This window comes from Hyperoodon ampullatus, assembly GCF_949752795.1.
Source record: "Hyperoodon ampullatus genome assembly, chromosome: 7".
In the NCBI taxonomy this organism is placed as follows: domain Eukaryota; kingdom Metazoa; phylum Chordata; class Mammalia; order Artiodactyla; family Ziphiidae; genus Hyperoodon; species Hyperoodon ampullatus.
The window spans coordinates 98,585,172-98,606,861 of record NC_136920.1 but is presented as its reverse complement, the minus strand read 5'-3'; the positions used below and the strand labels follow the sequence as shown (position 1 = coordinate 98,606,861).

At 40.9% G+C, this 21,690-nt stretch overlaps 1 protein-coding gene across 6 annotated transcripts in view; it reads right to left on the bottom strand.

Annotated features, from left to right (window-relative positions):
* CADM1 (cell adhesion molecule 1) overlaps positions 1-21,690 on the bottom strand; it is a gene marked incomplete at its 5' end in the record, with an annotated part of 326,602 nt that overhangs the window by 109,682 nt on the left and 195,230 nt on the right. The window lies entirely within an intron of this gene.

The following is a 21,690-nucleotide window of genomic DNA, read 5'->3' as shown; positions in this document are numbered from 1 at the left end:
CAGAAGAAAACAATGCAAGGCAGCATAAAATGAAATGCCAATTTCCCTGGAACTTTCTAGAGCTACTGTAGATGCTCAGGGCAAGGTGAGATCTGTGAGAAGACTGGGCAAGGTCTAGACAAGGCACCCTGTCCGAGCTCCCCAAGCACCCTGTACCTCATGTCTTAGCACCTACCGTGCTGCTGCAAAGCCTTTCCTCACCCACATCCCCGCCCCCCGCCCTGTAAGGTCTTTGAGAGCAGAGGCCATGCCCACCTTGCTCTGTGTGGGAACTCCAGGGCCTCTCACACTGAAGAAATACATCTAGAGTTGGACTGAACCCAATCCAGGGAGGAAGAGTAGGGAGAAGCTCTTGAGGGGGTTGGGGCTTGGACTAGCGCCTAAAGATGACAGAATTACTGAGGCTGAAGGAGCCATTCCAGGCAGGGGGACCTGCAGGAACCAGGGCGGAGGCTTAAGAGCATGGGCTGTGTGTGTGTGTGTGTGCGCGTGCGCGCGCGTGCTCCCAGGGAGAGAAGGTAAGACAGACAGACCAGGGCTGGACAGAGAAGCGCTTTCTGTTTGAAGACTTTCTGTTCCTAGAAATGGGTCACTCATTTCATGGCCTATAGATGATGCATTATTGTACTATTACTAACAGAAATAGATGTGAAATATTTTAACACGACCACTGCCGATGTTGCCCGTTGCAAGAAGAAATCATTCAGCGCAAAATAGGGGGACAATGGGCTGGCCAGTGCTTTACTAGAATGACGTTCCCTCCTTCCATTTCTGTTCATTAGATTTTTTTTTTTTTTTTTTAGGTACGCGGGCCTCTCACTGTTGTGGCCTCTCCTGTTGCGGAGCACAGGCTCCAGACGCGCAGGCTCAGTGGCCATGGCTCACGGGCCCAGCCGCTCCACGGTATGTGGGATCTTCCCGGACCAGGGCACGAACCCATGTCCCCTTCATCGGCAGGCAGACTGTCAACCACTGCGCCACCAGGGAAGCCTTGTTCGTTAGATTTTAATGTCAGTTTCACTGCTTCAGTTTACCAATTATTTAAAGGTTATAGTCAGTCAGACAAGGTTTGTTTAAAAAAAAAAAAAAGGAAAAACACAGGGGAAGATAGTTCTCAAAAAAGAATAATGCACATTCACATAAGTTTAGAATCTGTCACCAGCCACAATGCCAAGGGCTCAGTTTCTCCTTTCTCATTTTCTCCTTTCTCATTTTCTCCTCACCACTACTCCATCCCACCATCCAATAAACAGGGTCACTCTGATGAATTAAAAAAGAAAGACAAGGAAAAAATTTTTCTAATGCTTTAAAGGTATGGTTTAGGCTGTATATTAAAGTCAAAGGTTACGTATTCCTTCATGCCATAGTATTTTCCTGATTTCTTTTTAAAGGCGTTTATCTCAATAACTAACAGTCTCCTATTTCCAACACGTCTAAATGGTTAACACAGGATTTTCTAAGCTCTTTCCTATTAAATGAACTGACCAAAGTCTTTACTTCCTAGTTAAATGGACTCTATCCAAGAATGCCATGGAAGACAAAGAATCCAACTGGTTCAGTGGCTCAATCCAATGAAGCATTCACCCTCGCCCTCTGACAGCTCAATCTCAATGCTTCCTGACAGTATGAAGGATTGCTAATTTCTGACGCTCTCACTGGTGGTTCTTAAATGCTCACCAATGAACCAAATGTTGATCAGTCAATGCCAAGGAATCAGAAACCAAATTGCCAACCCCTTGATTTATACAGTCCAAAGACTCAGGTTTAAAATCAGATCAAATACATTAGAACTGACTAAAATGTTTTAATAGATGCATAGTGAAAATACTTGTGAATACAATTTAAAGGAGAAAGGCTAATATTGTAGTTCATCATATCCAATATGTGTTGAGCACTTACTCTGATAGGAACTGTTCAAAGTACTTCAGATGCATTAACTCGTATATCCTCAGCAAAAACCCAATGAAGTGGTGCTCTTATTCCCATTTTACAGATGAGGAAACTGAGGCAGGGAGCGTTTATTTACGTGTTCAAGGCCACCCAGCTAGTAAGTGTTGAAGTCTGGAAACTTGGTTAGAGGTTTATAGGTGTCATGTCTGTGATGCAAACTGGGGTTATAAGGGGAAACATTAGACTTGGACTAGAAATATAAGAAAAATTAACATTCACTGAATGACTATTAAGTGTTTTCAACTATTTCATTTAATCCTAGAACAAAGACAAAGTGGGTATCGGTAGCCTCATTTTGCTCGATGAGGAAGCAGAGAAATTAAGTCACTTATCCAAGAGCACACAGGTGGTTATGGCTGAGCCCAAAACTCGTGACCTCTAGGTGAAGCCCCACTGCAGGTCCCTTCCTGGAGGACAGAGCTTGGCTCTTGGGGACCACAAGTCCCCTGAGCCTAGTTGGAGCCTGAAACCTTAACACTCAATATTTGCTTTTTACCTGGTGACATTAACTCCTCTGAGCCTCAGCATTTTTCATCTATAAAATTATCATAGATGTGGCTCTTGTGAGAAGATGACATAATTTTTTTCCAGCTATGTTGGGGTATAAATGATGAATACATGTTGTGTGTTGTACAACGTGATTTTCTTGAAAAGTGCACAACATGATGGTTCAATATACTCATACACTGGGCAATGATTACCACAATCAAGTTAAGTAACACACCCACCACCTCTCTTAGTTACTGAAATAATTTCACAGAAAGCATCACAGACACTCTAAAGTCAAAGACATGGGGAAACTGTAGAAGTATAGACAAGAATAAGCACAATCACTTCTTAGTTCTTCCATTTATCTTCTAAAGGGAGTGGTATTTTATTAGATGTGAATAATTATTGTTTTTAAAAAAATTAGAGAACTTAAAATTGTTACTAGCCCTGTGCCCACTGAAGTTTATTCTGCATGTAGGGCAGACACGTATCACCCATTGTAATAAATATTCAACAAGGGGTAATATAATGACACATCATAATCTTTTCACTCGCACAGACACACAAACAAATGAACAAAAAAGGACATCAGAGGGGGTTTTCTTTTGCTTAGGCCACAGAAACACCTATTAGCCATTTTGTTAAAGCCCAGGGCATTCAGCTTATATACAAAATTCATTACTGCCTGCATTTTTAAAAGGAATTTAAATGCACTGACCTGACCATGGACACAATAATGAAACAAGAATCTCATTACCATGCTCTAAATAATAATATAAAAAAATTAAACTTCAGTAATACTTTAATGTTCAGATAAATGCCTGCTTTAAACCTAATCCCTGGCTGCTTAGGATTCCTAGTTGAAACAAAACCTAACCAGGGTAAAACATACATTCTGGTAGTTCAATTTGTTATGCTCCAGATAGTGTCTGTCTTTAGAGAACTACCTTTCTTCCCAATTAAGGAACAATTTTGCCAATCAGTTTTCCTGGCGACTCAGCCTCACAAAAGAGAGAGGGAAGGGAAAAAGCAGGGGGTGTCAGGAAGGTGGCTGTACCTCCTGTCACATCACTACTGATTAAAGAGGCTCTGAAAGAACAGAAGGAAAATGCGTTTCAAGAACAACAGAACCTTTCAGCCCTTTCAGCAAAAGTACCTTCGCCTAATTGAAAAGCAACTCGAAGCTGTTATTTTTATACCCCAAAATGCTGAATCATTCTTCAAACAACTTCACAAAATCAATAAAGGAGAAGTAGGTCCCTCCTGACCCCTTATCCTAACCATTGCCTGTCTGAAATACTGCCTTTCCTTTTCTCTCCTGTTTAGATTTAGGGCCAAGTATCCAAAGAGAGACAAGAACATATTGCGGTCTCCCAATTAAGAAGGACACGCTTCAGAAGAAAAGGGCCTCGTACAACTTGCACCAAAGTTTTTCTTCTAAGGTTTCTACATTGATAATCTACAGCACTGATAACAAGGTTCCTGGGGATGTAACTTGAAGACTGTTTTATTATTAGTGCTGTTATTCTATTGAAAGGTATGATGGAAGGAAGGAAGGGAGGGGGAAAAGGCAAGCCCAGGTGCTTGATTTAAATCAGAGCAATAGGGCTTCCCTGGTGGCGCAGTGGTTGAGAGTCTGCCTGCCGATGCAGGGGACACAGGTTCGGGCCCCGGTGCGGGAAGATCCCACATGCCGCGGAGCGGCTGGGCCCGTGAGCCATGGCCGCTGAGCCTGCGCGTCCGGAGCCTGTGCTCCACAACGGGAGAGGCCACAACAGTGAGAGGCCCTCGTACCGCAAAAAAAAAAAATCAGAGCAATAGGGTGGTCCTTTGACATTTCCATGATCTGGCCACACACTGCCAGCATTCCAGTCACGTGCCAGGGAGGAGTGTTCAAACACAGTGAACTGTACTTGAACGATGCCATCCTAGAGTCCACCTGGGCGTCTGACGGACAGCACAGGGCATCAGCTTTGCCAAATGGTTATCTGGTGCAGAGAAATTTTAAGAGTCGACTCTAATACTTGGTCACAGAGAATTACTGAATTACAAAGTGTAAATATCCGTTATCTTTACACAAACAATAAAAACCAAAAAAAAAAGGTTAATCTAACCATTCCTTTGGGGGTCTATAATATATATCAAGATAGAATTTATTCACTCACTATATATTTATTGAGACCTACTCTATGACAGGTACTCTTGTAGGTGCTGGGCATATGACACTGAACAAATCTGAGTTCTTCTTTTCATGGAGCTTACATTCTAAAGATGGGAGTCAGACCATGAAGAGACAGTAACATATAATATGCCAGGTGATGATCAGTGCTTTGAAAAATACAGCAGGTTAAGGGATGGGGTGGGTGGGAAGTACCATGTGTGGGAGGCTAATATTTATGTAGGCCTCATATTTTATATAGGCCTTTATACAGGCAAGGCCTGTGTGATGGAGGGACATTTGAGCAGAATCTGGAGGACATGTGGGAGAGCAAAATGGATATCTGAGAGGAAGCATGTTTTAGTTCCAGGCAAATGGAGCAATAAAGCAAGGGCCCTCCAGGGAGAATGGGCTTACTGTGTTCCAGAAACACACGGAAGCCAGCATGGCCAAGAGTAAGAGATGGCGACAGAGAGAGAATGGCTCATCTTCTAGGCATTCACACCTAGAACAAAATAAAATAATACTCCCCTTCCAGAATACCAGGAGAAAAGTTACATTTTACAGCAAACATTTCAAATGAACCACCGAGCTTTGCTACTTGAAGAATTTTCTGATGGCTTATTTTATATAATCGACAATCTAGGCTGTGTAGAGACCGGTCTCTACACAGCCTAGATTTTTAAACTAGTTTATGCTAAAGAAGGCTACATTGAACAAAAAATCCACTCAGACCCTCCCTGAGGACCTCCCTCCACTTCTCTCCCTCCTCCCACGCCCTCAGAAGTCAGGGGCAGTGCCCTGGGTCTTCCCAGAGACTTGCATGAACTCCTGTGCCACGGGACTCACCATGATGCCCTGTCACTGTTTGACACTTGCCTCCTTCCACTAGAGATGAAAAGGTTTTACTTACTTCACTGCAGTGGCCTCTCAATGCCTAAGAAGAGTTTGTGGAAGAGCTGAATGAAAGCTGGGCAGGGCTCAGCCACCCCGTCTTAACCTTGCTCACTCCACCGGGATGGGCATGACTCAGACAGCCTAGAGGCAGCCTCATTTCCCCCGGGCCTCCTCTCTCCCTGTCCTGTGCCTGCCCACCTCACACTTCCCCCAGATTAGGATAAGCACCATGCTGATTTTGCTTACAAATGGCTTTTCAGGATGACTCTTCTCAAGAAGAATTGAGAAATCCAAAGAAGCTTAAACATTTCTGGAGGTCAAAGATAAGAGTGTTATTTACTTATATATTTGCCTCTTTAATCATTATTTAGCTTTACGAAGGGGGGACGTTCCAGAGCAGCACTGGATGGTAAAAATTTCTGTGATAATGGAAGTGTTCTCCATCTGCACCGTCCAATAGGGTAACCACTGGATGTCTGAGGCACTTGCAGTGTGGCTAGAGCGCTTGACGAACTGAATTTTAATTGTATTCAATTTTTTTTTTTTTTTTTAACGGTACGCGGGCCTCTCACTGTTGTGGCCTCTCCTGTTGCGGAGCACAGGCTCCAGACGCGCAGGCTCAGCGGCCATGGCTCACGGGCCCAGCTGCTTCACGGCATGTGGGATCTTCCCAGACCGGGGCACGAACCTGTGTCCCCTGCATCGGCAGGCGGACTCTCAACCACTGCACCACCAGGGAAGCCCTTGTATTCACTTTTGATTGACTTAAATTCAAATACCCATATGGGGCTGAGTGGCTTCTGTGAGGCACAGCACAGTTCTGGAATTTTCTATCATGATGGGCTCTCCTTCAGACAGGTCCAAATTGATTTGAATGCAAGTTCCATGAGGACCAGAGCCTTGTTCGTCTCGCTCACAGCCTGTGATGGTATCTGGGAGGTTCTCAGTGAGTGTCTGAGAAATCACACATGCATGCACGAATGGCTGAAGGAAGGGATGAGAGGGTAGGCTTGGCATTTGCAGAGGACCAGCTGTACTGACTCTGGATACGCTGGCATCTTCTATTCCCCGTAGCTCTGAAGTTCTGAGACACTTCCGATGGGACCGTTTTTCTATGTGGACTCTACAACACACAACTGTGTTTTCGTAAACAGTATTTTTAAATGAAAGAAGAACTGATTATATGAAAGCTGACTCTAAGCGCCGACCATTCTTGCTATTATTGACTGCCACAGAGGGTCTGCAGGACAGAAGGCACCCAGCTAGTTCCTCTTCTCTCCCTAAACATTTCAAAAGTTGGATACACTGTGCAGGAGGCATGCATTTTTTAAACCTCATTTGTGATTTTGAGTAGGAAATTAAAACCTGTACACAGGAAAATAAAGAAGACCGGATGTATCTGATCAGGGGCGCTTTATGAAGAATTTATTATCAGGGAGGAATATCAAATGAGAAGCAGGAACAGCACAGAAGCCCAATAAAACACCAGCATTTGACAAAATAAAACATGCTGATGGGCTGGAGCTGTTGATGGCTGAGGGGATAAGGAAAAGAAAAGGAGGAAATTAGAACAAATAAGATGGATGATGTAATTAAGAACTGAAAACCAGGAGCTTCCCTGGTGGCGCAGTGGTTGAGAGTCCGCCTGCCGATGCAGGGGACACGGGTTCGTGCCCCGGTCCAGGAAGATCCCACATGCCGCGGAGCGGCTGGGCCTGTGAGCCATGGCCACTGAGCCTGCGCGTCCGGAGCCTGTGCTCCGCAATGGGAGAGGCCACAACAGTGAGAGGCCCGCGTACCGCAAAAAAAAAAAAAAAAGAACTGAAAACCAGTAGAGAGAAAGAGACATTTGAGCTTGTTGGCCATGGGAAGTAAGCTATTTCAACCTTTTTAAATACAAAGGAGGGCAGGTTTAGAGTCTACGTATATCATAAAAAAATTCTATGTTTAAATATCATCAAACTGGGTCCACGGTGGGTTGAGGGTTTGCACTGACCACCATCCCGTCTTCAGCAAACCAAAACATCTCCAAATATAATAGTGCAGATCCCCTTCGGCTGCCTGACATTAACTCTATATTGCTCCCCACTCCTTGTTCTCCTCTGATTGCCTTCAAGATAGCACAGGGCCCAACATGAAAGGATCACTATAGCAACCAGGGAAGCTCTTTTATCAGCCTGGAGGAGGTTTCCTAGAGTGGAGCCGGATGGAAGATCCGGAGGGGAGAGCTCTGAGGACTGCCCACTGTCAAACCATCCTAGAGATTCTTAACATGAGGATGTGTATTCCAGAAAATGATTAATGCTTTGAGGGAAAAAACGTGTTCTAATTGAACATACAGTAATTCTGAATTTTCTTTTTGTGTGACAGATAAGATATGATCATTGAATTTCTTTCTCCAGAGGCTTTGGAGGAAAAAAACCCTTTGTGGAAGCAATATCTTCGGTGTCTGAAAGATAGTCTTTTTATATGAAACAAATTCTGCACTGGGTTACTAAAAGCATCCACCTGCTTATCAATCTAAAAGCTGCATCTTTAAAGGTCACAAGTGAAGGAAAATCAGATAGACTCATTCTAATTCCTAGCAAACGGGAGCTCATTTCTCACCAATCCACCCTGCAGCGCTCAGTGGCGTGACCTTTCACTTACAAAGAGAACAGCAGATTTCTGTCTCTCATGTGCTACCTTTCCTTCCTCTTCATGAATTAAATGCAGTTTTGATATTATCATCACACCCTTCCATAATATTCCATGGAAAGGACCTATAAATTAGCATTACTTTGCCAAAATGGCCAGCTAAATCTCTCTCACAATCACTTGGCCCTGAAAAGGAATAATAATAATAATAATAATAATAATAATAATAATAATAATAAAACAGAATAGAATACTACAGAGTCAGAGAAATCTTATAACACCTGTGATCTAGAGCAGTAATCGAATTTAAAAAAAGGAGAAATGAGTATCTAACTGCATGTTGCTCTTTTAAATTTGGCCTGACAAATTCAGCTGGGAAAATAATTCTAAGAGATTACAGAGGAGTCCTTCTTTGGCATTTCTGAGAATACAGGCGTCTGAGTGACATTAGGAAGTAATCTGTATGTTGAGAACCTATGGAAAACACACGGGGAGAATTTCAAGCCTAAGAGGAATGATGACTGAGGGCTTGTCTTGGTTTCTCACCACCCACTGAAATGACAGCTGGACGGGTCAGTGACCTGGTGTGATGGCAAAAACACTCATTTCTGAACAGTCACTGCCAACCTTGTTCAAGTCTGAAGTCCAAGGATTCTAAATACATATATGCACAGCCAGATGGGAGAACTGAACAGAATGCAAGCTGTCCTGTTTACATTAAAATGGCAGGCGACTGTAAGACTATCATTTAATTTTCAGAAGAAATTCTTTGTTGTAGCTTCGTGCAGTAATTTCAGGCAATCTGAACTTAATTTCTGCTTTGTGTTTTAAGTTCCCTAATAATATGCAAGAAAAAATGATTTAAATGGAACACAAAAAGCAGTCTATTTTATTTCTACATGCCTCAGTTTCCCTAACATGAGAGAGTGGAAATCCTTCACATCCCTATCCAAGGCCAATTTAAATTCTATGTGGAAGCCAGGACAAATCAGATGCTTAACACATTTTAAATTAGTGATAATTAAGAATTCAGAGAAGACAAAAGTTTATTCTGAAATAATAATAATCTACACTTGTCTAGGACATTATGGTGTGCTGAGTACACCATCACATTTCATGCTCCCAGGAACCTGTATCAGGCAGGACAGACAGTGGACATCCATTCTGTGGATGAGAAAATGACACTAGGGGTGGCCGTGCAGCTACTAACTCACAGAAGATCGCTCACTGGGGCAGCTAGAACCCAGACCCTGATGGAAACTTGACATCCCGTGGTATTTTCACTATCCTGAAACAGGATTAACATTTGGTCAGAAATATTGTTTTCTTTTTGCACATGTTGAATCAATATTGATATTCTAATTTAGGAGACAAAGCCGCCCCTTGCTATTTGCATATTGTAATAGCCTTCAGGATAATTATTGGATAGATCTTTTGAAAAAGGAAGCCACATGTTTACACTACTTCACTGCTTTTAGAAAAGTAGGGTACATGACATTTACCAAATGCTGTAGCACAATTAGTTGTGATTTAAACTACTGTGAAGGAATCACATTAAAAAGGGAAATAAACAGAAAACCAGAATTTTCAATGACTTCTTTACAGCTAAAAGATTAAATATAACTCTTCTGTCCTACAGAGATCCCACAAAATCCATTAAAGGTCTCAGAGGTTCTTATCCTTTATTCTACTACATGAACAACACAAGCTAACTTGTGCTTAAAGTTTCTACCTGACAGTGTCATCTAATCCAAAACCATTAATTTGAAGCAAACAAATAAATGTTACACTGTACTGCTCTGCAGTCAGTATTGCTGATGAGATAAACCATGGTAGTTTTCGTATCATCATCGTTTAATAATATTTATTATTATTGGCTGTGATTAGTTCTGTTATTATTATGCTGCTTAAGTGAAAAAACAACACAGGATTTTGCTTAGTAATCAACATACTCTAATTTAAATCCTAATATTTCAGGCCTAGGAACAGAACAAAAAGCAAATCTTCTTTCTTCTAAACCATTAGGCTGGTTATACTTCATAAATAATCTTTTGGATCAGACTCTATAATTAAGAGAAGTAAATAAGATAATCAAGACAACACATCTTAAGTTATTTCACAAGCACAAATGAGAGATCCAAGTTTTGAGATATGGCTTCCCAATGACCACCACAGTACAGTTTAGAGCACCAGGTGGAGAGATGTATCTTGGCAGTACAGGTACTAACCAGGACAGTGCTCATATGGCTATTGGCAAGGACACATGATCAGAGCCAGCCTGCCTCTTCAGATGCAGCCTCCAGGAGGCCCCTACCACCTGCCCCTGAAGGCTCCTCACAGGGACACTCGAGTCACACATTTGCAAGGAGAGGAGGCCAAGGCTTGTACCCCAGGGAAATCCAGCCTTCTCTCCATGAGTGTCTATACTCAGCGCTTCCACTTCCTCACCAAACACTCCTTCCCTCAGTTCTTACAATTTTTTTTAAATTGAAGTATAGTTGATTTACAACGTTGTGTTAGTTTCAGGGTATATAGCAAAGTGATTCAGTTTTATATATATATAAATATATATATTATAAAACACACACACACACACACACACACACACATATATTCTTTTTCAGATTCTTTTCCATTATTGGTTATTACAAGATATTGAGTATAGTTCCCTATGCTATACAGTACAGTAGTCCTTGTTTATCTATTTTATGTACAGTCGTGTGTATCTGTTAATCCCAAACTCCTAATTTATCCCTCCACCCCTTTCCCCTTTGGTAACCATGTGTTTGTTTTCTATGTCTGTGAGTCTGTTTCTGTTTCATAGATAGGTTCATTTGTGTCATATTTTAGATTTCACATATAAGTGATATCATATGATAGTTGTCTTTCTCTGTCTAACTTACTTCACTTAGTATGATAATCTCTAGGTCTGTCCATGTTGCTACAAATGACATTATCTCATTCTTTTTGATGGCTGAGTAATATTCCATTGTACATATGTACCACATCTTCTTTATCCATTCATGTGTTGATGGACACTTAGGTTGCCTCCCTGTCTTGGCTGTTGTAAACAGTGCTGCTATGAATACTGGGGTACACATAACTTTTCAAATTAAGAGTTTTCATCTTTTCTGGATATATGCTCAGGAGTGGGATTGCCGGATCATACAGTAACTCTATTTTTAGTTTTTGAAGGAACCTCCATACTATTCTCCAAAGTGGCTGCCAGTTTTTACAATTTAATTGCAAGCAAATCACAGATGCTACGCTCTTAACACAACTTCTTCCTAGGGCGCTACATCCACTAGCTTGTTCTCATCTACCTCAATCTCTTCCAGTGTTTAACACTGCACTGACCCACTCCCACTTCAAAACTTTCCCCCCTTCAACTTTGAGAGTCCCCATTTTCCTGGCCAACTTTTCTGGGTTTTGTACCTCCTTCCCCATTCCGCCTCTTCTTCCTGCCCACTAAATGTAGTTATTCCTCAGGGTCCTTATAAGTAATAAAGAGAGGTATCTCAGACAACTGCCAAACTTTCAAAATGTGTTTGCATTTATCAGCTCAATGAGACACAATGCTTATTACTTAATAAATATGGTTTCCATAGACAAATTTTATCAAAAATGTCCTATCAATTCAACTATTAATTATATATAGAAGACTCTCAAATCTCTCCCCAGCACCCTAACCCACTTCATCCACTCCCATGTCCATAATGACAACAGAGTCCGGGGCATTTTCACCTGGATCAATGAGCACTCAGTAAGTCCACAACAAAGCCTATCACACCCATCCACCCAGCTGGCCCTCCTCCTGGCCCCTCCATCACTGTTAAGGGCATCCTCTCTAGTCATCTGACCCCTCTCATTGCCCTGGTCTTCATATCTATTCTTCACTGTGCTGGCCCTGGTTAAAGCTCTCAGTACCCCTTGGCTGGGCCACTGTGATCCTCCCGCCTTCAGTCGCTCCCTTCTGCAATCCATACGTACTACCCGTATTTCCCCTTCTTGGTTTCTTCTGAAGAAAATCCAGAGTTGCTAACATGATAATGAAATCTCTCAAGGATCCTCTATAATCTCCCTTTTCAGCATTATTTCTCGTGATTAGCCTCCCCAGGTTTCAGACAAGCTAGCCTACAACATACCAACCTCCCAACATGAATTGGGGTTTCCTGCTTCCATGCTTTATCTCATGCTGGTCCCTCTATTTAGAATACCTTCAACTATTATAATCTTACATGTCACAAATCTTCCCCATTTGTCAATGCCCAACTTCAGGCTTGCTCCTTTCATAAAGTTATTTTTGATCCGCTCAACTAGAAGTGAGTTCTTCCTCCACTGTGTATCAGACCACCTTCTGAGTATTTTTCTATCAAAATCAACATATAATATTTCTCTTATAATTAATCCGTACATACCTCATCTCATTTTAGAATTCAGGCAGTATCTCACTTTTGAATCAAACACATAGTCCTACACATAATGGGCTTGTCTGAATAAGTATTTGACAAATGAACAAATCAAGTGAATTAAATTCCTGACTTCCTACTGCCAATTTTTTTTAACGAATCAGTATTTAGTCGATTGCAGCATCTGAGAACAAGCTCCTTTTGTATCCAATAAACATAATGCTTCAAGTACTCCTAAACCACACTCCCCTCCTTGCTATACAGTATTTGGCTTCGAAGAATAAATTAGCACAAGGGCTTAACTGGATATGCAATAGAAAATTAACTTCTCCTAAAATGGTTCGGTTCAAGTTTATTAGAAAGCTCTCAGTTTTACTGGTTAGCTTTGCAGAAAATTTTGTGTTAACTATGATCAGAAATGGTAGAAAGCAGAACTGCATTGACAGAACCATCAAGGATCAGAGAGACGGGGATGATGCAATTAAAAGGTGGACAGACAGGTAGACAGATGCTCAGCTGCATGATCAGGAACAAGATGGTATAAAAAGGCTTCTTTGATCATTAGAGACACTGCTATAATGAAGCTCTGGATATCTACTCGGTGTTTCTGCCGGCTCTCATCTCCAGCAGGTGTCTTATAGAGAAAACAAGGCAAACACAAACAGATCCACTGCCAGCTAGTCAAAGCTGCTTGGCATTTTTTCCTTTTGATTAAGCCACAAATAAAATCATACATGTTGTGCTTCTGACACAGGCAGAGTATGCAGTTCGTGAATCTTTACAGAATACATCTATCTGAAATATTTCAGCATCCATTACTCTGCTGAGATCAAGAAACTAATATATACTCAATAGAGTATTCTATGTGATCTGAAACATCCCCAAGGGCCGAGAACACGACACAAACTGTAAGCACCAAAGTGGATTTAAAAGCCAAGCAAACTACGGGATTGTAAATTTGGAAAATGAAGGTAAATCGTGAATCAGGAGGCAGGACACAGGGGCTTAAAGAATAACTAACTCTTCGTTATTTAGGAGAGAAAATGGAAAGCTGCGCTAATGGCGATCAGCCAAGATGGCAGCGCTACCTGTCATTCATATTTGCCTCTGGAATGCACTTCATGGTCCCGTAGAAGTGACGGCTTCTCGTTTCGTTTCTGCATAGTTTGAAATGAGAGTAGGTTTACTGATCGTACACCAGCTGACAGGGCTGTAGGTGGTAATTAGGGATTCTCTGGGGGAATAATAGTTGCTGTGAATAATCCACATGGGAGAGACTTGAGCCTGAGTCTCAGCACTGTTCTCGACACCCTTCTGTGTTAGGCATTCCAATTCATCTCCTTGCCTTGGGTTCCTCCTCTGACACACGGAGACAACTGGAACACTTGTTTTCTGTCTGGGGGGGATTTTAGGAGGATAACTAAGATGCCGGTATACGGCATTCCTCTTTTCAGAAGAAGCTCAACAACAGCATCATTTCTCACAAAATCTGTTGACTGATTCTGGCTCTAGGGTTAGGTTGAGGATGGCAAGGAGAAAGGGAAGTAGACAGAGAGAGAAGGAGGAAGAGATCCAGTCACTAGAACTATTTTTTACGGCTTGGGGAAGAGGGGAATGTCCCTGTAAATCATACTTCCAAAGACAGATGGCCTTCTTTAACAACAAAGTCCCCTTCTAGAGTCATCATTTTACCTTGTGAAAGACTTTAGTTCCGTATGTTCAGGAATCACTGATCTTGTGACAATTGTAAGGGCACGCCTCTGAAAGATCTGATCGCACTACACCGGCATGGGGTGGGGTGGGGGGTGGTCTTTGATGAGGAAAGAGAGAGAGACAACATTTTCATGTATAGGTTGGAAAATCAGGTAAGACACACCGCTGTTTTCCCCTTTCCTTCTCTATATTTTACAGTTACAAAGCCCATTCCCAACACACTTTAAATCAGCTACTCAATATCACATGGCTTTTGCCAAATATAAAAGTATGTCACAGAGCTCAAGCCAAGGGAAGAGCATGGCCCACTCCTTCTCGGTTACTGTGCTTCTCTCTGTGACTGTAGATTTCTGAGAGCAGCCCTTTGCACAACCACTTGAAATCTCAATATGATAGCCCAATCTGTGGTGTTACCTGAACACTGTCAGGTCAGATTCTCTCAGAATACTAATGTTAAGAAGATCACCATGACATCTGCCTACTGTAGGTAACAATGACCAACCACAAAGGTAATCTTAAATTAGGTTCCCTTTCAAGATATCAATAACTCAAATTGCTTTTGTCATAGTTCTTTTCAAAAAAAAATATTTTCAATTTAGACCTGGAAGGAAACATGAAAGAGTAGGCTTGACTGCCCGTGAAGCTCACTGTTATTGCAGTGCTAAATGGGCACAGGCTGGGAAGACAAATGAAATAAGACAAATGTACTCTCCCTTATGCTCAAGTATGGTTTTTAATACAGTTGAACACTGCATTTATTTTTATCTTTGACAGGTCCAGAAATGGCCACTTACTTTATCTGCAGCTGAGATATTCTCAAAAATATGTTTTCTTGACCCACAGGAGACTAGTTTTTTTTCCAGAGTTCATTAACAGTAAAAATTGGTGAACACTGCATATGGACTTTTTTTTTCCCCTTCAACCATCATTAAAGATGAAACATCAGTAACTCTTAATAAACTCTAGAAGCAAGAGCTAAAAATGAGTGAGAATGGCAAGCCTAGACAACAGTATGCATCATCACGGAAAAGCCGTTTAACAGGTATTTCCTCTAAGTTGGGAGATATTTATACAGTATATAGAATCTCAAAGCTGGACTGCTTTATTATTTTGAAATTCATTCTTCTATTCCTGCAGACTTTTGCAGTTTGACCTATTTGTCTTAAGGTTGGACTGCATTATACATTCTTAAGAAGCAGAAGCAAGACGGAGATGGCCTTGAAAATCACCATCAACATTGTAATCGGTCTCTTTGATAGAGGTGATACAGAGCGCTGACACTTTAGCCGCCATTTTCCCTTAAAATGGTATTCTCATTCATCTGAAGACAGAAGCAGAAGCCTCTGCCTTGAATTTGCAATGTGTAAAAATGGGAGAAATATACTGTTTGATTCAATGTTCAACCATTAGCAAAGTGCACTCAAGGAATCTAACTCAGAAAAAAAGGAAAGGAAACTTAGTTTGTAGTAATCGTTCCATAAAGGCATCCAATAGTCCTTTCTGATTGAAAAGTGTGATTTCAGATTAGCTACTCTAAATGTATTATAAAAGGCAAATGCAACAGACTTTTCAGTTGATCCAGCCTAAATGAGGCTACAAGTAGGGAAGTAAAATAATAAAAAAAATCCCACACCTGCTTAAATAGATATGTAAAACTCACAGTGCTATTAGCTGCTCAATGATAATCGTGAATAACATTACTAGAGAGAAGTTATTGCAAGATAAGAATTTTCAGGGGGCTCCCTCAGCTAAATTATGGCAATAATTCCTACCCTCTTCATCATGAATAGTTTTTCAAATAGAAGAAAGAAACTCTTTCCCTGGCTTTAGGCTTCTGATACTCACATCCTCACTTTAAAAACAGACCTTATGGGGCTTCCCTGGTGGCGCAGTGGTTAAGAATCTGCCTGCCAGTTCAGGGGACACGGGTTTGAGCCCTGGTCCGGGAAGATCCCACATGCCGCAGAGTAACTAAGCCCGTGCGCCAAAACTACTGAGCCTGCACTCCAGAGCCCGTGAGCCACAACTACTGAGCCTGTGTGCCACAACTACTGAAGCCCGCGCGCCTGGAGCCTGTGCTCCGCAACAAGAGAAGCCACCACAATGAGAAGCCTGCGCACCGCAATGAAGAGTAGCCCCCGCTCACCGCAACTAGAGAAAGCCCGTGCGCAGCAACAAAGACCCAATGCAGCCAAAAATAAATAGATAAATAATACATTAATTTAAAACAAAAAACAGACCTTATCCTCTGTCTTCAGACAGGAATGTCTTTTCCAACAAGGAGGGAAGGTCTAAGATGCTTCTTTGAGAAGGATCAAATTAAGGGATCAAAGAATCCAAAATACGATTTTGTGTTAATATCTGGTGTCTTTCCTTTTTTTCTTACCAATACAAGGTGGATCTTGTTTCTTAAGCACATATAAGTATATTACACAAAGCAAGTACTATCCAAATTCTGTTCCGGAGAAGAACTCTTGAAACAAAATTTCAGGAGGACTATTCCTGAACTTGTACAAAGAGAATGCTCATATTTTTTATTCACAATGTATCTTAGCCTAGATCTTTTATGATTATATTAGAAGCAAAACCAGGAGAAGGAAAGAATAAAATGAGAACATGTAGTTTCTCCATGATCATCATTGATTACAGTCATCCTAAAGAGGTAAATACGTTATTTAAAACTGTTAAACATCCGTGTAGGCTCTGGTCATAATCCCATTTATCCTCGTCAAGCTCAATTGAAGATGGTGCACTACATTGGGAAAGTTTTGAGAGAGGAGCTTCTCGGACCATTTAGGAAGCAGTTGCCTTTCCCTGAACAAAGCATATTGCCCCCCCCTTTTTTTTCACCCAGTAGAAATTTAGTACTTCCTTTATTGCTCATAGTTTCTTTTGCACTTCAGGGGATTTACACTGAGTGATGGCAGAAGAATCCTTAGTCTAAAGCAAAATTCTGTATTGATATTTAGGATGATTTGAGCATCAGCACATTAGAGTGAAAGCGTGGGTGAAAGATTCTGGTTATTATTCCAAAAGCTGACTCACCCTCACAGAAGAGCCCACAGCTACTGAAACGGGTTTTATTTTTGAAAAGAGAGATAGGACAGTGTGAGCTGACCATGGCTAATGGAAAAGCCTAGCTTCGGTTTCTATGTGTAGCTGGATGACACTGCCTGGGGTGGGTGGTGGTACAGCATGATGGTAATGAGACATGGGTGTTGGACAGTTTAGTCCAAAAAGCATTCACGGTTTCTAGCTGAACCAAGAAGATGTTCAATTCAGTCCCCTTACCAGTCTCACCTGAGGTCAAAGCAAGATAAAACAAACAAACAAAGCCCTAGTCTACTAGGGTCTTTGAGGAGTGCATCACATAAAAATATCTGTGATCCTTTACAAGCTGCAACTTCATTTGAAACTTATGTGTAGACCTTTGTACTTTACTGAGAATACAACCCCCAAGCCGCTTTTCATGATTGGTAGTATGGAACAGTGCATGAAAGCTGGAGTTCTAGACTGAGACAGATCTGAGTTCCAATCTTGGCTTCACTGTTTATTAGGTGTACAACCTTGACTCAGTTACTTCATTTCTCTGACTTGACTTTCCTCGTCAAAAAAATAACAATTAAAAACTTAAAAAGAGTGATAATAGTACACACCCGATAACATCATGAGGATTAAACAGCAAATGCATTCAAAATGCTTATCACATAACATGAGGGAGTTCGTTTGGGGTGATGGAAATGTTCTATAGCTTGATAATGCATACACATTTGTTAAAATTTATAGAACTGTACACAAAAAGGAAAAAAATGGAAATCTTACTGTATGATAATTTAAAATGAAATTTTAAACATATATGTATTATATATATACATATATGTGCGTGTGTGTGTATAACACTGGGTAAAGCATTCAATAAATACAAACAACACAGAATTGATCACAGTTTAGAGCACATAATAAGCATTTTAAAGTGCCCATTATCGATGTGGCTTTTGCTGCTGAGGCTGCTGCTGTGGTTGTGATTAGCAAGCCATGTAGAATATGAGTAACGAGGAGGCAACTGGTAGACCCAGGTAAGGTTCACCGATGAAGGGGGATGGAACATCGGAAAGGGAAGTGGAGCTGCACCAACTGCCACTGGGATCCAGCTGGGAGCCAGGCTGTGTATGAGTGGGAGAATGCTGCCATCTCTGTGCTGCTCCCAGGTTAGGAAGAAGACACATTACCAGTTGCAATTACAAGATGCCAGAATAAAAAATAGGAGGAAAAAGAGCAGCTATTTCTGCTGCTAGACATGAAAACAAACCAACGGAGAAAAGTGCTTTGATGAGCAGAGTATATGCTGCTGTGTGTGTGGGCTGGATTCTACCTCATCCTCCAAAAGGGAGGGGATGAATAATCCTTCAGGTTCAGACACGAATGGGTGCAGTGCAGAAAAGCCAGCCAAGTATACATTCTGTTCTTAATACCCTTAAATTCTGTTCTCCATTTTGGTGTAAAGGTTCAGCATACAAAGTTGGAAAGAGGAATTTTTTTTTTAAAGGAGGCAAAGGATATGGGAAAAAATTCAATACCAGATTCCAGTATGCATGTAATCACTGAGATTTTCTATGCCTGCATTTTAAAAAAATGATGCTTTTGCTCAAGAGCCAGTAAGCCATTGGCTGCCACAGACCATATAATGTGTTGACGCTCCCGAAGGGCAAGCAGGCGACAGGAAAGCACTTATCTGGTTGTAAAAATATGTTCCCTCTCAATATGCAGGTCTATTTTTCTTCCTGCAATAAACTACAGTTGTTTGATGCTGTATCTGATAGTTTTATAGTATGTGTTCACATACTCACTAATTTGCAAGACTGGGTAATTTGCAGTGGGTCTCATAGGTCATTAGTGCAAATTAACAGCACTCTGTAAAAGATGAAGCAAGAAAAGCGGGTACTTTGCCATAGTGCACGGTTAAGCATCATTATTTCAATTTAGGGATCTGACACCTTGTATTCATTCTTCCACAGTAGAAAAAGGTGGATTTCACCACCACCACCTCCTGGCAGGGAGCAGGGAAGCATTAATAAAGAGATTCTAACCCACGTCTTTAATCTCCAGGTTGTGATATATTTTGAAAATATACAACTGTATTAACATCCCTTCCTGGCACTTGTCCACCCTAAACAGTTTATTTATATCTGAACCTGAAAAGAAGGCACAAAGGCCTCCTTCCTACACAATCCCCTAGGCCTTCTTTTTTGGCATGGAAAGCACACACATTTTTGCAAAATTACTCAATGTATATGGCTGCATTCTACAGTTTTCATTAAGAATTCAAGAGACGAAAACTGTTGGCTTCCATAGGAAGGTGACCAAACCTACAGGGATATTATGTACAAATAGTCTGGTTAGAATAATAAATGCTGCATGTGCTTTATAATGTTAGACATGTGAAACATGGATTCATTTGTGATCTGAGCCTCAGATTTTAAAAAACGGATCTTCACTTGCCTTGAGATAAACTTAAGTAAATAATGTTTGCCATCAACTCTAAATGAAGAATGACAGTTAAATTTTATAATCATCTTCACAGCTCCAGGACTTACTTTATATTTTCTCAGGCTCATGACCCAAAGGTTGCCATAGCAACTAGGAAATCCTACCTTATCAAGCTCTTACATTTACATTCCTTGCAGCAGCTTCCCTTTATGAATTAAATCCATCATGGTTTTCTATTCTCAAAATAAAAAGTTCTTAGGATTATCTTGCAGAAACAAGGATCAAACCCTCTGATAGAAATACAGAATGCAAAAGTTAATTCAATGGTGGTTTTCTTTAGGAAGATATATAACTGTGGCATAATAAACAGCTTATGTCCAAACTTCCTGGCTTCAAAGGAAACTTAAATAGAGACATTGTGTTAAAAATGACACATCCACTACCTATGCATTTCATCTTAGAATTATCAAAGAAATAATCTGATCGGATATCATACTTCAAACAGGTATACAGACATACAAAGAAGTAAAACTGCCTAAGATAAAGCCCTATTACATGTACACATAAATATTAATAAAATGGATAACAAACAAATATATTTCAATTCACAACTCAAATAAGGAAAACAAAACAAATGACAAGCTTCACTTTATTAAGTCCCTATGTTTATAGAGTCAATTTTTGTCCTTGTTTTTGGAGTAGTCAAGTTACCCGGTAATACCTGATTACTGCCTCTGTGTTTATAGCTGGGCACGATAATTATGCAAACAATGGAAAAAACCCATCAACCTACTATCTCTGATGAGAGATGGAGAGTGAAGGAATGATTATCCCTGTTAGTAGGTAGAGCAATCCAAGATGGCGTAGACCATCTCCCCATGCAAGAAACAGAAACTTAGGGGGAAGACACAGAAGCTCAGACAGTGACATGAAGACTCATTCAACTAAGGGTGAAACCAACTTCTGAGGGTTACACTAGAATCCAAATCCCTTGGAGCCCTCAAATCACTGCTTGACAGTGCTTAGTGGAGATGATGTCAAAGACAGAAAAAAATTAGATTCTAGTCTCACCTGCCATCCAACCCTCAGAAGGCCAGAGGATTTATCTAGACTCCCGGTCATGGGCTTCTTCCAGCTCAGACAAGTCTCTGATTACGTACACAGACCTCAACCCAGTTTGCATTCTATGAAAGGTCTTTTTCTCTTACTAGTTTCAACACGTATCCATCCAATTCTGTCTTTGAAATTCCTCTCCTTTTCTGTGTTGGCCGTCCTCTGCTTCCTCTAGTCAGTTTTTGCTTTTTTGTCCTTTTGGTCTCTGCTTCTTATCCGCACTTTGATTGTCAATCTTTTCTCTCCTCTCTAGCTTGGAGAGTCACAGCACAATGAGATAAAGAATAAATAGAGCATTGGCTGGCCACAATAGAAGAGGGATTCTTTAAAGTTCTATTAAAACCTAGTTCCTTCCACCACCACTAGCTCCCTCCCTTTTGTATTTTCTGCAGCTAATAGGTAACTGGCATCTTGACTTCAGATTTTTGGAGGATGGACAACAGCATTCAAAAAGGTGAAGCACCAAGGGTGCCCTCAATGTTTTATCCGTGACTCATGTTAGAGGTAGAAACAGACTGGTCATTCATTTTAGGATGTTTAGTTCTGCAAAAATTCTGTTTCAAATGAAACAAAAGAATATGCAATGTAAACTTTCAGGCAGTGTAATATCTAACTTCTATTATATTCAATTCCAACACATCTTTCTATGCATCAAATCACTTTCAAAAATAAGTATTATTTAACCTCAAAACTTTAAGATATATTTGTGGGGGAAATACACACACACACAGACATACCCACATACATCACCTACTAAGACGACTAGTCATCTAGTCACTTTAGCAGTGCACCATTTTAATGATTTCCATATATAGAACATGGATATACAACAGAATC